This window comes from Phyllobates terribilis, unplaced genomic scaffold, assembly GCF_046119375.1.
Source record: "Phyllobates terribilis strain yellow unplaced genomic scaffold, ASM4611937v1 Scaffold_1__5_contigs__length_1240528914, whole genome shotgun sequence".
Lineage (NCBI taxonomy): Eukaryota > Metazoa > Chordata > Amphibia > Anura > Dendrobatidae > Phyllobates > Phyllobates terribilis.
This window is the reverse complement of record NW_027362761.1, coordinates 431,074,627-431,092,695: the sequence shown is the minus strand read 5'-3', so window position 1 is coordinate 431,092,695 and position 18,069 is coordinate 431,074,627. Positions and strand designations below refer to the sequence as shown.

At 40.0% G+C, this 18,069-nt stretch overlaps 1 protein-coding gene across 2 annotated transcripts in view; it reads left to right on the top strand.

Annotated features, from left to right (window-relative positions):
- The window catches only part of FER (FER tyrosine kinase), a 340,421-nt gene that overhangs the window by 209,676 nt on the left and 112,676 nt on the right, over positions 1–18,069 (top strand). The window lies entirely within an intron of this gene.

Below are 18,069 nucleotides of genomic sequence, written 5' to 3'. Positions count from 1 at the left end.
AAGAATAGACTGTCGAGTTTCACATGAAAGCTCTCTTTTTCTGGCCATTTTGAGAGTTTCATAGAACAAACAAATGTAATGCTCCAGATTCTTAACTAGCTCAAAGGAAGGTCAATTTTATAGCTTCTCAAATCACCAAACCGTTTTCAGCTGGGCTAACATACTTGTGCAAGGGTTTTCTAGGGTTTTTTAAACATTAGCCTTCTTACACAGTTAGCAAACACAATGTACCATTAAAACACTGGAGTGGTGGTTGTTGGAAATGGGCCTCTATACACCTATGTAGATATTGTAATAAAAACAAGACTTTTGCAGCTAGAATAGTCATTTGCCACATTAACAATGTATAGAGTGTATTTCTGATTCATTTAATGTTATCTTCATTGAAAAAAAAAATGTGCTCTTCTTTCAAAAATAATGAAATTTCTAAATGACCCCAAACTTTTGAACGGTAGTGTATATCGCACAAGGAATGGCGTAAAAAATAAACTCTAGGGTTAGGGTTGTGCTAGGGTTAGGGTTGTGCTAGGGTTGGGGTTGTGCTAGGGTTGGGGTTGTGATGGGGTTGGGATTTTTTCGAAAGTAAAGAAAAAAAAAAAAAGATGACTATATGGTGACTAGTATTGAGCGCAAGTGCTCGCTCCTTGAGTTTGCATCGTGTGCTCGGTAATGCATTGAGTATCGCGGGTGCTCGAGTCTCCGCCCCATATGCTTCACGGCCAAAAAATCTCGCTGGATTGCCTGCCATGCACGAGCGATCCCCGCATGTTTTTTTTTTTGGGGGGGGGTGTCTAACATCTGTGAAACATGCGGGGTGGGGACTCGAGCATGTCACTTGAGCACCCGCGATACTTGGTGCATACCCGAGTACCCGATGCAAACTCAAGTAGTGAGCATTTGCGCTCAAGATCAAATTCTGTGTCGTACCTCTGGGTTCAAAATTTTCATTATACCCCTTGATAAAATCCTTGAGGGGTCTAGTTTCCAAAATGGGGTCACTTGTGGGAGGTTTCCACTATTTAGGCGCATCAGGGGCTCTCCAAACGCGACATGGCGTCTGCTCTCATTTCCAGACAATTTTGCGTTCAAAAAGTCACACTGTGCTCCTTCCCTTCTTAACACTGCCGTGCTCCCAAACAGTATATTTTCCCTACATATGGGGAATCATCTTACTCGGGAGAAATTGCAAAACAAATGGTTTGGCGCAATTTCTCCTGTTACCCTTATGAAAATGCAAAATTGGGGGCTGAAAAACATATTTGTAGGGAAAAATGTGAACATTTTATTTTTACGGCTCAATGTTCTAAACTTCTGTGAAGCACCTGGGGGTTCAGGGTACTCACCACACATCTAGATAAGTTCCCTGAGTGGTCTCGTTTCCAAAATGGTGTTACTTCTGGGGGGGCTTCCATTGTTTAGGCGCAACATGGCGTCCGCTAATTATTCAAGCTAATTTTACATTCAAAAAGTCAAATGGCGCTCCTTCCCTTCCGAACCGTGACGTGCTCCAAACAGTGGTTTTCCCCCACATATGGGGTATCTGCTTACTCAGGAGAAATTGCACAACAAATTTTGGGGTTCATTTTTTAATGATACCCTTGTGAAAATATAAAAATTGGGGTCTAAAGTAACATTTTTGTGAACAAAAATTAATGTTAATTTTTTTCTTCCACATTCCAAAAATTCCTGTTAAGCAGTAATTAAACTTCTTGAATGTAGTTTTGAGCACCTTGAGGGGTGCAGTTTTTAGAATGATGTCCCTTTTGTGTATTTTCTGTCATAAAGGCCCCTCAAAGTCACTTCAAATATGATGTGGTTCCTAAAAAAAAATGGTTTTGTAAATTTTGTTGTAAAAATGAGAAATCGCTGGTCAACTTTTAACCCTTATAGCTCCCTAACAAAAAAAAATCTCAGAATCCGGGGGATCTGTTGAAGCGTTCCAGAGTAATTACCTCATAAAGTAAAAGTGGTCCCAAGTAATTAACGTGCAAACTATCCTTGGGGGTAAAGGAGTTAAGGTAAAGTTAGGGTAGTCACAAGCAAGAATAGAAGGAAAGGCAGCACTCACCCAGTCATCTTTAAAACGTTCCTTTATTTTTGTGTGCGGAGCATTTCAGCGTGCAGCATTGGACTGAGACCCCGAAGGGTATGCGGGGGGAGAGGAAAAAAGGGACAAAGTTAGGGTAGTGGCATGACTAGTAATGACATTTTATACAGGTCTGTCTGCTGATTTCTATAAACACCCTCCTACACAATTTGATTAAAGTAAACGTGACGGAATGTATCAAAACCAGCTCACTCATTGCACATGTGTAAACCTGCAGTGTTTCAGAGAAAACTTAAAGGGGCCGTGGCCTCAAAGTATCAGTGTTCTTTGAGTATTTTTTCTCAGGAGTGGGAGCCAAAACCAGGAGTGGGTGATAAATGCAGAATTGGAGACTTGTTTCTATTATACCTTTTCTCTGATTGTTCCTCACCTGGTTTTGGCTCCCACTCCTGAGAAAAAATACTGATATTGGGGCCGTGGCCTAAGGTGGCGACTGGGGATGAGGGATCTATGATGACTAGTCTTGAGTGAGTATGTTCTGTTCCGAGTATGCTCGGGCGAGCTCAGAGTATTTACAGCTGCTCGGTGATATGGTTGAATTGCTCCCGTGTGCATGATTTGCAACTGTTTGACAGCTTTATTACATGTGAGGAATGTGTAAGAAATAGACATTCCTCACATGTAATAAAGCTGTCAAACAGTTGCAAATCATGCACACGGGAGCGATTCAACCATATCATCGAGCAGCTGTAAATACTCGAAGCTCGGCCCGAGCATACTTGGCAAAAGGGTTAATAGAACATACTTGCTCAACACTAATGATGACGGATCACAGAGGAACGTACCTGCCGACTTCTCCCTGCCCACTCACATAGATTGACCAGTCTCTCCCTATCGGTGTAGTTGAGCCTGGGTGGGGAGATGTTGACGATGACTGAATTATCCATGATGCCTGATGTTAGGACTAGTGGATACATCTACACAATGATAGGCAATTCACAAAATGATACAGTGCGATATAGGACGGAAAACTGCTGAGCTTAGTTATATAAATACATATGTCGGGGTATAGGTAATACAATTTAGAACACAACATACAGTTATATGAAAAATTTTGGGCACCCCTATTAATCTTAATCTTAATGTTTTCTTAAAATTTGGTGTTTTTGCAACAGCTATTTCAGTTTGATATATGTAATAACTGTTGGACACAGTAATGTTTCTGCCTTGACATGAGGTTTATTGTACTAACAGAAAATGTGCAATCTGCATTCAAACAAAATTTGACAGGTGCATAAGTATGGGCACCCTTATCATTTTCTTGTTTTATATACTCCTACCTACTTTTTACTAACTTACTAAAGCACTTTTTTTGGTTTTGTAACCTCATTGAGCTTTGAACTTCATAGCCAGGTGTATGCAATCATGAGAAAAGCTACTTAAAGTGGCCACTTGCAAGTTGTTCTCCTGTTTGAATCTCCTCTGAAGAGTGGCATCATGGGCTCCTCAAAACAACTGTCAAATGATCTGAAAACAAAGATTATTCAACATAGTTGTTCAGGGGAAGGATACAAAAAGCTGTCAGTTTCCACTGTGAGGAACATAGTAAGGAAATGGAAGAACACAGGGACAGTTCTTGTTAAGGCCAGAAGTGGCAGGCCAAGAAAAACATCAGAAAGGCAGAGAAGGAGAATGGTGAGATCAGTCAAGGACAATCCTCAGACCACTTCCAGAGAGCTGCAGCATCAACTTGCTGCAGATGGTGTCACTGTGCATCGGTCAACTATACAACGCACTTTGCACAAGGAGAAGCTGTATGGGAGAGTGATGCGAAAGAAGCCGTTTCTGCAAGCACGCCACAAAAAGTCGGCTGAGGTATGCAAAAGCACATTTGGAGAAGCCAATTTCTTTTTGGAAGAAGGTCCTGTGGACTGATGAAACCAAGATTGAGTTATTTGGTCATACAAAAAGGCGTTATGCATGGCGGCAAAAAAACACAGCATTCCAAGAAAAACACTTGCTACCCACAGTAAAATTTGGTGGAGGTTCCATCATGCTTTGGGGCTGTGTGGCCAATGCCGGCACCGGGAATCTTGTTAAAGTTGAGGGACGCATGGATTCCACTCAGTATCAGCAAATTCTTGACAATAATGTTCAAGAATCAGTGATAAAGTTGAAGTTACGCAGGAGATGGATCTTTCAGCAAGACAATGATCCAAAACACCGCTCCAAATCTACTCAGGCATTCATGCAGAGGAACAATTATAATGTTCTGGAATGGCCATCCCAGTCTCCAGACCTGAATATCATTGAACATCTGTGGTATCATTTGAAGAGGGCTGTCCATGCTCGGCGACCATCAAACTTAACTGAACTGCAATTGTTTTGTAAAGAGGAATGGTCAAAAATACCTTCATCCAGGATCCAGGAACTCATTAAAAGCTACAGGAAGCGACTAGAGGCTGTTACTTTTGCAAAAGGAGGATCTACTAAATATTAATGTCACTTTTCTGGTGAGGTGCCCATACTTATGCACCTGTCAAATTTAGTTTGAATGCAGATTGCACATTTTCTGTTAGTACAATAAACCTCATTTCAAGGCAGAAACATTACTGTGTCCAACAGTTATTACATATATCAAACTGAAATTGCTGTTGCAAAAACACCAATTTTTATAAAACAATAAGCTTAAGATTAATAGGGGTGCCCAAACTTTTTCATATAACTGTACATGAAGGGTACATTGGTCACATGGAGTAGATAATAATCATCTGTAAATAACATTATTGGGAAATTAATATCAATGGGACCCTGAGCATATATGGGTTCTTTAAAGGGAACCTGTCATCAGGATTTAACTCTGTAAAGTATTAACCGTGCTAGATTAGCTTCCTAGTACCTTGTCCATTCATCCCCTTAGTATATCCAAGTATTGCAGCGATTAGTTTAGAAATGAAGTTTAATTCGGACTTGTGCCATAATTTGTTTCCTTGACTTGTCATCCAGACAGACGCTTATAGAGGAACAGCCGAGCCTAATGCGCTGTTTTTCATGACCACAGCGGCGTGCTTATGTCACTCTTCTGCTTCTCACTGCTCTCGATATCTTGCACATGATGGGGCATCAATCCCCCCGCTGTGGGTGTGAGAACTGCGGATTCGGCTTGACTTCTTTGATGAGCAGCCGCCTCTCTGACAGGTCAAAGAATTTTAAATGTGGCACGTACCATAATTAACCTTCGTGTTTGGACTCATTGCTGCAACTCTCAATAAAGGGGATGATAGGAAATCTTACCGAGAGAGTGATCCAGTTCTGTTAAAGGGTTAGTTTTACCGTTTTGGTTACTCATTTTGCCTGCTGCATTTTTTTTTTTTTAAACCGAAACTGAGCCCAACTTACCCTTCCTTGCTGGGTCGAATAACAGAGATCAATGGCTCTGAGCGGCTGCATCACTGTTGAAGTGAAGTTGGCACTGCCGACAATAACAGATGCCAGGAGCGCGCGGAGACTGGGTCCTGGACCCATGGAGGATGAGCAAAGCACTGTTTGTTTTTTTCAAACAAACTGCAGCCTGAAACTGAAAACCCCTTTAATAAATTCTGCGGTAAAATCAATGACACGTAGGGCACTTTGTATTCTATGGTACCAACTTTTAGAAGATTGCTAAGGCCAGATTAAAATAAAACACAAATGAAGATAAGTCTCCAAACAGTTGACTTCTAGTTTCTTGTACTTTGCCCACTGTTCAGTAACCCCCAGCATCCAATATGCTGTGAGACGCGTGTATATGGATGCAAGAGGCTTGGTTTGAGAATAACCAAGAAATTAAAATTAGCTTTGTAATTTGGGGTCGACCTCATGATATATCCGTTTCTCTAGCTATTGTATCTATTTTCTTTGGCCTAAATGTGGTCTTATGATTGCTACCGTAAAACTATTACTATCAAAATAAAATTCCGTTCCAAACATTCTGTATACTTCCGGAACTTTTTTGATTATATGACATTCATTTGCATTTTCCCTCAAACAGGAGTTATATTATGGGGAACTTGTGAAGCTGCTTCTAATAAGATAGACTAATTTGCATGCGCTTGTCAATAAGGCTTTAAGATTGAAAGTGCTTTGACAAAGTTGATCACGTGGCGAATTATCCTGTGCTCCCTCTAAATATATGCAGAGCGAGTTGGGAAAATGTATGCAATTAAGTAATCTCTCGGCAAACCTCTGCATGATAGAAAATAACAGTTATCAGCAATAAAACTCTTGCTCTGACTAACATCTACAGTAATTTGATTTGTGTTTAATTATATGAAAGGAAATTGCCATGCTGTCCATTTCTGAAGGCTGCCAAATTGCTAAATGCTTAATTAGGAAAAAAATGTTTACATGTGATTGATCTAATACATTTCTCTCTCAAAATTCATATTCCCAAGTATGACCATGGCATAAATATACACGTTATGATTAAACATAATTTTTATCATTAAAGGGACCTCATTGGTAAAATTGTGTATATCGGCTATCTTGCCCATAATGAGGGATAGTTATGTTTTCTAAAAGGTAAAGTTGTGAGCTGTTATGAGGGCATGCACATGTTAGGGCTTCCTCTCCTGCTTATTTCAAATGAATGATACTTGTATTTTAATTTTTTTTTGTTTAGAACCAGATCCTGTTTACAGGGGCTGAGTGTATCTGTCCTGTCATTTCTGTATCAGAAATCAGAGGGGACAGTTTGTGCATTTTGCACTGCTGCCAATCAGCGCATTAATTAGGCCCATTGACATTCATGGAGGCTTATGACCTAGTCAGACGGGCGTATAATTGGGGTACAAGTGATTGGAGTATCGCTTGTTCCGAAATATTGATCCTACTAAACAGACTGACAATTGCCAAGCAAATGAGCAAAAAGCTTATTCATTGGGTGCGATTTTAGTTTTTAAACCTGCTTAAAAATAATCGTTCTCGGCAGCAGCACATCTCTCCGACACGTGCTGCCGATAAAATGCTATTCTATGCACACCAATCGATCATATTAACCATCAGTCTGAGTACAAGCGTTTGTAAGCTTGTCTAAACATGCAGGTAAACGTACTTAAACGACATGGATTAGCCTGTCTACAGGGGCCATAATACTCTGCTTCATGTAGAGTCTCTAGAAAAAAAACACAAGGCTATTTATTTACATGGCAAATTTTGTTTTTCCACAGCAGCAACAAAACTTTGTTCTGAAATATTCCAATGCATGTAAAGAAGATTGCAGAAACCCAATTTATGTGCGTGGGATGCAGATTACTCAGAAATTTGTGTTAAATCCAACCTGTGTAAAGATAGCCTTGAATGTGATAATGTTTTCATTTTTCTCTACCTGGATTTGAGTGGACTTGTCCATAAAATATAACATTTATTTATTTAGTTAAAGCATAAGTTTTAATCCACCGTACTCTGTGCAGACCTACCTCCTGGATATTAGTATGACAATACCCGTATTCTAGGTTTAGTTATTAGGGGTTATTATCTTATACCTGCATTCTAACTTTATCAGCAATACCCGCCACCATACTCTGGACAACAATATTCTCACTATAACCGCTTTTATAAAAGAGCTGGATGATTTTCTCAGTACAAATAATATTGTGGGTTATAGTTAATTTAGTGACAAAATGTATAATTGGTGGAGAAAGGTTGAACTTGATGGACCGAGGTCTTTTTTCAACCTATGTAACTAGGGAACTATATAACTCCTGAAATGGGATGTTCAGAATATTCCACCATCTGTCCCACATAAAGCCACAACTTATATTGGCAATAATAGACCATAAAACCATCTAAGGGGATTTCCTGTTATTATCGTGAATATTTCACTGTTCAATATGTAGCTACAGCTTATACAGTGGTGTGAAAAAGTGTTTGCCCCCTTACTGATTCTTATTCTTTTGCATGTTTGTCACACTTAAATGTTTCAAATCACAAAACAAATGTAAATATTAGACAAAGATAACACAAGTAAACACAAAATGCAGTTTTTAAATGAAGGTCTTTATTATTAAGGGGAAAAGAAATCCAAATCTGTGTGAAAAAAAAACGTAAATTAAAACATAAATTAACTGTGGTTTATCACATCTTTGGAAAGCTGAGTTCAATTTCCCCAGCCACACATAGGCCTGATTACTGCCACACCTGTTCTCAATCAAGAAATCACTTAAATAGGACCTGCCTGACCAAAAACATTTAAGGAACCAATGACAATTAAGATCTATTAGTCTGGAAAAGGTTATAAAGCCATTTCTACAGCTTTGAGACTCCAGCGAATCAAAGTGAGAGCCATTATCCACAAATGGTGAAAACATGAAACAGTGATGAACCTTCCCAGGAGTGGCTGAACGACCAAAATTACCCCAAGAGCGCAGCGACGACTCATCCAAGAGGTCACAAAAGACCCTACAACAGCATCAAAACAACCGCAGGCCTCACTTGCCTCAGTTAAGGTCAGCGTTCATGACGCCACCATAAGAAAGAGACTGGACAAAAATGGCATGCATGGCAGAGTTTCAAGATGTAAACCAGTGCTGAACAAAAAGAACATAAAGGCCCATCTCCGTTTTGCCAGAAAACATCTTAATGATCACCAAGACTTTAGGGAGAATACTCTGTGGCCTGATGAGACAAAAGTTGAACTTTTTGGAAGGTGTATTTCCCATTCATCTGGCATAGAAGTAACACCAGGGGAGGAGTCCTGAGGAGATCATTTGCATATTCCCACTGCATTTTGGGGTAAGTGAAGAGTCTCCGCGAGCTCAAAGAACACTGGATTTTGGCTGTTGGAGCTGAAAAGAGGACATTCGTAAACCAGGGGAGGAGTCCTGAGGAGATCATTTTGCATATTCCCACTGCATTTTGGGGTAAGTGAAGAGTCTCCGCGAGCTCAAAGAACACTGGATTTTGGCTGTTGGAGCTGAAAAGAGGACATCGGTAAACCGCGCGCCTCCTGGCACGTGCATTTTGAAGCTTTTTTCACTGTTTTCAGAACATTAACAGTAAGAACATGGAAGAGTCCAGGAGCCATTTGGTGAGCTGCATATCCTGCTACATGTTCACAGACTTGCCAGTGGAAAAGCCAAACTTCACATGCAAGAAATGCAAGCTTGTGTCCCTGTTGGAGGAAAAGTTGCGAAATCTAGAAGAGAGGTTAACTACCTTGAAAATCATTAAGGAAGGTGAAGAGTTCTTAGACAGAGCAGAATTATCTCTTCATGATTCAGAAAGAGAAGAAATTCGAACTGCACCTGATGAAACAGAGGAATGGAAGCATGTGACCCACAGAAGCAGGAGGATCGAGAGGCAGTCAGCACCCATACTGCTCAGGAACCAGTACCAGGCTCTCACGCAGGAGAACCATGAAGAAATACAGCAAAATAAGACTTTGCCAGCAATGAATAACCTTGTAAGCCCTCAGAATCCTCCTGGATGGAGAAAGAAGAATGTTGTGAAGAAAAAACGGAGAGTGGTGGTCATGGGGGATTCCCTGTTAAGAGGAACAGAGGCCGCTATCTGCAGACCAGACATAACCTCAAGAGAAATGTGCTGTCTTCCAGGAGCAAAAATTAAAGATGTGTCTGACAGGATATCAAGACTCTTCAGACCTACAGATCACTACCCATTCCTGCTAATACATGTGGGGACAAATGACACCGCCAGAAAGGACCTGGAAACCATCTGCAGTGACTTTGAAGACTTAGGCAAGAAAGTGAAAGAATTGGGAGCGCAGGTGGTCTTCTCATCCATCCTCCCAGTGGATGGCCATGGAACAATGAGGTGGAATAAGATTCTACAGGTGAGCAACTGGCTACGTCGATGGTGCCGTCAACAAGGATTTGGATTTCTGGATCACGGAATGAATTACCTATACGATGGACTACTTGCTAGAGATGGGGTGCACCTTACGAAGACTGGAAAACATGTATTTGGAAGTCGCCTTGCTACACTCATCAGGAGAGCTTTAAACTAGAACAATGTGGGAAGGGAAGCAAAAGGCGAGAAAAAGCCATACAGCTGACAAATACTATTGAGATCTCTGCTACTGGAAGTGGAAAGGAAGAACAAAGACAAAACAATTTAAATAATAAAAATATGGGAGGAAGAGAAACCAATCACAAACTACAATGTTTTTATACAAATGCACAAAGCATGGGGAACAAACAAGGAGAATTGGAACTACTAACGCAGGAAAAGGAATATGATGTCATTGGAATCACTGAAACTTGGTGGGACGATACACATGATTGGAATAAAAGGCTAGAAGGATACAACTTATTTGCAAGAAACAGACTTGATAAACGAGGAGGAGGTGTCGCATTGTATGTTAGAAAAGCGTATATCTGCACAGAGATTGAAGCTTCAGAGACTGGGAGTTCTGTGGAAACTGTTTGGGTAAGAATACAAGGAGAGAACAACGGAAAGGACACCATTGTAGGCATTTACTACAGGCCACCTGGGCAAGCTGAAGATATGGATGAACTCTTTATGTATCAAATGACCAAGTTCTCAAAAAAATATGACGTAGTGGTCATGGGAGATTTCAACTATCCAGACATTTGTTGGGAATCTCTCTCAAGTAAAACTAACAGGTCAAGCAAATTCTTATCCTCTCTTGCTGACAACTTTATCTTCCAAAAGGTAGGGGAGAAAACAAGGGGATCTGCCACTTTGGATCTAATCCTTATAAACAGGGAGGAAATGGTTGAGGAGGTAAAGGTGGCTGGGACCCTAGGAGGCAGCGATCATGCTATTATAGAATTTTGGATAACTAGAGGAGGAAGACATGTGAAGACTCAAACTTCAAGGTTAGATTTCAGAAAGGCAGATTTTAAGAGACTCCGAAAGAGAATAGGAGGGATCCAATGGCTGGATGTCCTTAAGGACAAAAATGTCCAGGAAGGATGGGAAATTTTTAAAAATGAGATTCTCAAAGCACAATCGTTAACAATCCCGAAAAGTAGGAAGAATGGGAAGCATTTAAGGAAACCAGGATGGATGAACACAGAACTTAAACACATGCTAAAAAGAAAGAAAGAAATGTTTATTAAATGGAAAGAGGGAGGCATATCTAAAGAAGATTATAATGCAGTCTGCAGATCCTGCAGGGCACGTATCAGGTTAACTAAAGCTGACAATGAATTAAGGCTTGCAAGAGATGTCAAAAGCAATAAAAAAGGATTTTGGGGGTATGTCAAAAGTAAAAGAAAAGTCAAAGATGCTATAGGATTTTTACAAGATGAAAATGGAGAAATGGTAAGAGAGGATGTTGAGAAGGCCGAACTTTTTAACTCCTATTTTGCATCTGTTTTCTCTCAGAAAGAAAATGTAACATCAACTGATCTTCACTGTCCTTTTAAAGGAATAGAGGAATCCAAGTTATCTGTAAACAGAAAGATTGTGAGGGAATATTTAGCTAACATAAATGAGTTCAAGTCTCCAGGTCCAGATGAATTACACCCCAGAGTACTGAAGGAGATCGTAGAATAAATTTTAGAACCACTCTCCATAATCTTTGAAAATTCTTGGAGAACAGGAGAAGTCCCAGAAGACTGGAGAAGAGCAAATGTTGTTCCTATCTTCAAAAAGGGGAAGAAGGAGGACCCAGGGAACTATAGGCCGGTGAGTCTGACTTCTATACCAGGAAAGATCTTTGAACAAATTATTAAACAACATGTATGTAAGTACATGGATAAGAATGAAGTGATTAACCAGAGTCAGCATGGGTTTGTAACTAACAAGTCATGTCAGACTAACTTAATTTCCTTCTATGACAGAATCACTGACTGGGTGGATCAGGGAAATGCTGTAGATATAGTATATCTTGACTTCAGCAAAGCATTTGACAAAGTATCTCACACCATCCTTATTGAAAAAATGACCAAGTATGCAATGGACCAGGCAACTGTTAGGTGGATTCATAACTGGCTTAGTGATCGGACTCAAAGGGTGGTTGTAAATGGCTTCACATCCAGCTGGATGAATGTCTCAAGTGGGGTACCACAGGGCTCCGTCCTGGGACCTGTATTGTTCAACATCTTTATCAATGATTTAGATGAAGGAATTGAGGGTAAACTGATTCAATTTGCTGATGACACAAAGCTAGGAGGGATAGCTAATACTAGAGAAGAGAGAGAGAGGATTCAAAAAGACCTAAATAAACTGGAGCAGTGGGCAGCAACCAACAGAATGGTTTTTAACAGGGAAAAATGCAAAGTACTACATCTGGGCAATAAAAATGAAAAAAGCATATACAGAATGGGAGGAATAGAGCTAAGCAACAGTACATGTGAAAAAGACTTAGGTATACTAATAGATCATAGACTGAACATGAGTCAACAGTGTGATGCAGCAGCAAAAAAGGCAAATACAATTCTGGGATGTATTAACAGAAGCATACAGTCTAGATCACGTGAAGTCATTATCGGTCTTTACTCCTCTTTGGTCAGACCTCATCTGGAATACTGTGTCCAGTTTTGGGCACCACATTTTAAAAAAGACATAGACAAACTGGAGCAAGTTCAGAGAAGAGCGACCAGAATGGTGACTGGTCTGCAAACCATGTCCTATGAGAAACGGTTACAGGATTTGGGAATGTTTAGCTTGCAAAAAGGAAGACTGAGAGGAGACTTAATAGCTCTCTACAAATATGTCAAGGGCTGTCACATTGTAGAAGGATCATCTTTATTCTCATTTGCACAAGGAAAGACTAGAAGCAATGGGATGAAACTAAATGGGAGGAGACACAGATTAGATATTAGAAAATACTTTTTGACAGTTAGGGTGATTAATGAGTGGAACAGGCTGCCACGAGAGGTGGTGAGTTCCCCTTCAATGGACGTCTTCAAACAGAGGCTGGACAGACATCTGTCTGAGATGATTTAGTGAATCCTGCTTTGAGCAGGGGGTTGGACCAGATGACCCAGGAGGTCCCTTCCAACTCTACCATTCTATGATTCTATGATTCTAACACAGCATTTCAGAAAGGAAACATCATACCAACAGTAAAATATTGTTTTGGTAGTGTGATGGTCTGGGGCTGTTTTGCTTCTTCAGGACCTGGAGGACTTGCTGTGGTAAATAGAACCATGAATTCTGCTGTCTACCAAAAAATCCTGAAGGAGAATGTCCGGCCATCTGTTCATGACCTCATGCTGAAGCCCACTTGGGTTATGCAGCAGGACAATGATTCAAAACACATCAGCAAGTCCACCTCTGAATGGCTTAAGAAAAACAAAATTAAGACTTTGGAGTGTCCTAGTCAAATTCCTGACCTTAATCCAATTGAGATGCTGTGGCATAACCTTAAAAAGGCAGTTCATGCTCAGAAACCCTCCAATGTGGCTGAATTACAACAATGTTGGAAAGATGAGTGGGCCATTGTAAAAAGACTCATTGCGAGTTTGCAAATGCTTGATTGCAGTTGTTGCTGCTAAGGATGGCCCAACCAGTTATTAGGTTTAGGGGGCAATCACTTTTTCACACAGTGCCCTGTAGTTTTGGATTTCTTTTTCCCTTAATAATAAAGACCTCCATTTAAAAACTCTATTTTGTGTTTTTTACTTGTGTTATCTTTGTCTAATATTTAAATTGGTCTGGTCTAAGTTACCGTTGTCGGTTGTGGGCCATGCTGACCTGGTCAAAATAATCTGGATGCCACAATTGCTGTATGTTTTACGCAACTCCCCAATATGGATAAATCTGAGATTTTTCTTTTCAAGTCAGTCAGGAGTTTAGAAAATTAATATGGGGCAAACAGACTCCAAGAATTAAACTGGAAACATTCCAGAGAAGCAAAACAATGGGAGAGCTTGCGGTTCCTAACCCATAGGTATATTATGTGGCATCTCAGCTTCAACATATAAGGGGATGGGACGACCCTGGGGGAGAGGGAGCTCAGCGTATGTTGCTACAGCATTATTTCCAATCAGATAAACTCTATGAGGTATTGGAGGCACATAAGTTTGGGACACTTGGAGGCAAAATACTGACTATGTTGTTATGTCACAAACTTTGGGGGACGGTGAAAAATTATTAGGAATAGAAGGTGTTTTGCAATTTACTAAGTTATTGAACACTCCATGGCTTCCAAGTCTATACGAACTGGTGGGATTTGGCTCCTGGAACGCCAAGGGTTTAAACAGACTTAATCAAGTGTTTATAGGTGATGTGATTAAGGAATTCTCACAGCTGCAAAACGAATATGGTCTACCTCACTCTGAATTCTATAAATATTTACAATTTAGGCAAGCTCATCGGGCGGAAGGCATTGTTCTGGAAGGGGGAGGTACCCCCAAACTCAATAATACAGAGAATAGCTAATCTACACAGTTCTCGTGGACTGATCTCATTACTTTATAACATTCTCTTAGACATTATATTGACAAACCAGCCGATGCGAGCAAAAGAGAAATGGGAGAGTGTAATGGGACCCATAGAGGAATATCACTGGTCAACTATTCTGGAAAGAGTTCCACAGCTGTCTGAATCCCATAGACTGCTCCATATATATGTGATACACCAGGTATACAGGATACCTCAATTCTTATTTACCATAGGATTTCGTTCAAGTCCCCACTGTCCTAGATGCAAAACTAACATAGCAGATATGCTTCATATGATGTGGAACGGTCCTAACCTGATGTCCTTTTGGAAGAGTGTTGTAGCAATGATTAACGGTTTATTCAATTGACGTAGAGCTTTCACCATTAGTATGTATACTGGGATATGTTCAAGATCTGACTATTGATGAGTATGGCAAAATTGCGGCTGCAGGTATGTTATTTATGGCAAGAAAATTGATAGCCCAAAAATGGATATCAGGAGCCTATGGTATCAGAATTTATTGATAAAGTTAACTGGATTGCACATTTGGAAAATGGCATATACCTAAAAAGAGATGCTATCTCTAAATTTGACAAGATATGGGGTCTATGGATTGATGTCTCTGTTTTGACATCTAGGGAACTGAGGAGATTTCGCCTCTGCTTGCTTTGAGTTACATTTATATGATGCCTCAAATTAAACGTCTTTGAAAATTAATAAAAGTGTTATTAGTACTTCCACAAGTTTTATGTAATTGAATTGACTATTGTTACTATGTTCAAATTTTGTTCATCTCATTATGCTGGTTTTGCCGAACCAGGATGTATAAATAACTCCTGTTTAATGCTTCTTAAGGTTGGGGGGTGGAGAACTGTGTTTCTCCAATGTTTGTCTCGTTATTGTTGTTTTTTTTATTTTATTTTTACCTTTGTGAAAATCTTTATAAAAATCAATAAAAAAAACATTTGATTTTAAATAAAATATTTAAATTGGTTTTGTGGTCTGAAACATTTAAGTATGACAAACATGTAAAAGAATAAGCAATCAGGAAGAGGGCAAACACTTTTTCACACCACTGTATTAGCAAAAATAAACCGAATATTCCTCTCTGAAGAATTACTAATTAGGGATAGTGCACTATCTGTGTTGGCTGTTTCACCTATAGCAGTAATTATCATATATAGCTTATATAGTTATTTGAAGCTGCAGATAGTGGGTTAATGTCAAACTCCACTGTAGAGTTTACTGCAGTTTCACTCCATTTTTGGACCCTAGATATTAGATGTATTGTCTAAACTCCTAATGTCATTTCAAATGGAGCAAGTGAACTGATTCATAACTGATATGTAATATAGTATCTTAAGCCTATACACGTTTCTCTCCCCCATCCTTTTGGTGGGCACATCTGAAGTGACAGTAGACTGTAAATGAGCACGGGAACATTAGATATTAGCTCCTCCAGCCACAATGCGGACGCTGTGCCTAAATAGCTGATTGCCCGCCTCCGCTGTGACGCGCATGTGGCCCTCCCAATTGGAAAGCTCCTGACTACAGACAATCCAATACGGCCGTGTCATGGTCACGTGTTATTGCATCTTCAGAGGTGCAGCCGTCGCCAAGTTTCCTATACCTGAGACTACTGGACGTCCCTACTAATAATCTAGAATACGGGTAGCACTGTGCATTTGGGGTCAGTTTATTGTTCGATAGACTAGCACAAAGTATGGAGGATTAAAACGTATATATTATCTAAATAAGTGAAAGTTATATTTTATTGATAAGTCCACTCAACTCAGTGATTTCTAGGATTAGTGGGCTCCTAGAGTTCTGTAGGTCCTCATTCAGTGAATTCCTACCTGGATCTGATCCATGTTTTGGCATTAAATATGCAGTCTTGTACAGTATATCACATGCACGTGTGGTCACTCCTAATCACCACACCTAAAGACAACTCCTAAAGGTGATTAGAAACCTTAAAGTACAACTTTATTTTAATCCTAACCCTTTAGTCTTGTTGATGAATTTATTCAGTTGAATTTTACCTTCGCGGTCAATAAAAGACACAAGAGCAACATCTCTCCATCTCTAATGGAAAAAATATAAACAAACATGCACGTTCAATAGTTTTGGACAAACATTATGGCTTTCCTACCCCATCGATCACAAGAGCAGGGGCGCCGAATCCCCCATTGTATGAAGCAGCAATACCCATGCTCGATCCCAACTCCATACTTACGGGAGACGCCACACCCTGTTCTGATGATAATTTGAGGTCCCAGCACTCAGACTTCCACCAGTCGGTTATTCCTTACCCTATGGATAGGCCATATTGGTCAGATTTGGGCCAGATTGTTTATATGGAGTCTGTAAACTATAAAGAAATATAGGTCAGCAGAGAAGCTGTGATGAAAACTAGTAGGTTTTTTTTTTTTTTTAAATCAAGACTTTTTGCAAAGTTTTTTTTTTTCAATTTTAGGTGGATTGGAGCGTGATAAAATCAGGTTGCACAGATGCTTGCCACAAAGTGTGATGCTGTGAATGAAGTCTAGAAGCGTATCTAATGATTGTACTAAACTAAAATACACAGTTTCCATTTCCTCGCCACCAGTCTTCCAGTTTTAGAAATAACCTTTTTTGTGGCATTTTCGTGTCTTGTTTGTGCTTTCCATTTAGCCTCTTCTAACCCGACAGCTTAATGCTTCTTGGTTTGATCCTCGGGGACCTGTTCCTTGTTCTATCTTTCTCGAGTGTTGTCCGGACCGAGGTATAAATAGTTTGTGCAGTGTTTTACCATTTCAGTAGCACTTTCATGCAGCCTTTGTAGAAAAGCTCTTGATCTTTATAGACTTTCTTTTTATTCTGTGCTTGAAATACATAACTGTTTGGTTATAAGGAATGTGAACTACATCTTATTGGGAAGCAAATCTGATCAGATGTGAAAGTTGTAAGATCCCCCTTTCTTGTCGGGTGCAGCTAAGTTTAAGGGTTAGTGTTACCCAAACTGGTTTTATTCTGCAGAAATATGGAGGCAAGATTTGTATATATAGATTTCCTGGAAGGTGCCTGCCTATTGTGAACCAAGAATATAAAGAAAAACAAGAAGGATATTTCTCTTGTCCTGCTTTCTTGTGTTGATCCATATTCAGCTTCATTCACTGGGGAAAATCTTAAAGGGAATATGTCAACAGGGTTTTGCTATGTAATCTGAGAGCAACAAGATTTAGGGGCTAGACCCTGATTACAGCAATGTGTCACTTACTGGGCTGTGTTTTGCTGTTTCAATAAAATCTGTGTCCAATTAGCAGATTATCATTCGAGGACTAGGTGGCTCATGTCCCAGGTTCAACCACAACCCTACCACTGATTAGCAGTTTTCTGTCAATATACAGTGTACACAGAGAGCTGATAATCAGTGATGTGGACGGGGTTATACAGAGCTCAGCATTCAGAGCTCTGCTAGATCTGCAACAGGGAAATCTGTGACATTAGACTGGCGGAAAAACTGTAGGGGAACAAAAGCGCACAAGACAATCGGGTGATACCCTTTTGGGTATAAGAAAAATACCTGATGAGGTCGTGAGCAGTTTGTGTGCAGGCACACCTATGAACACCTAATAATATCAGCTGCTGCTGCCTCGTGGCTGGGGGGCCATCTCCTCCATGAT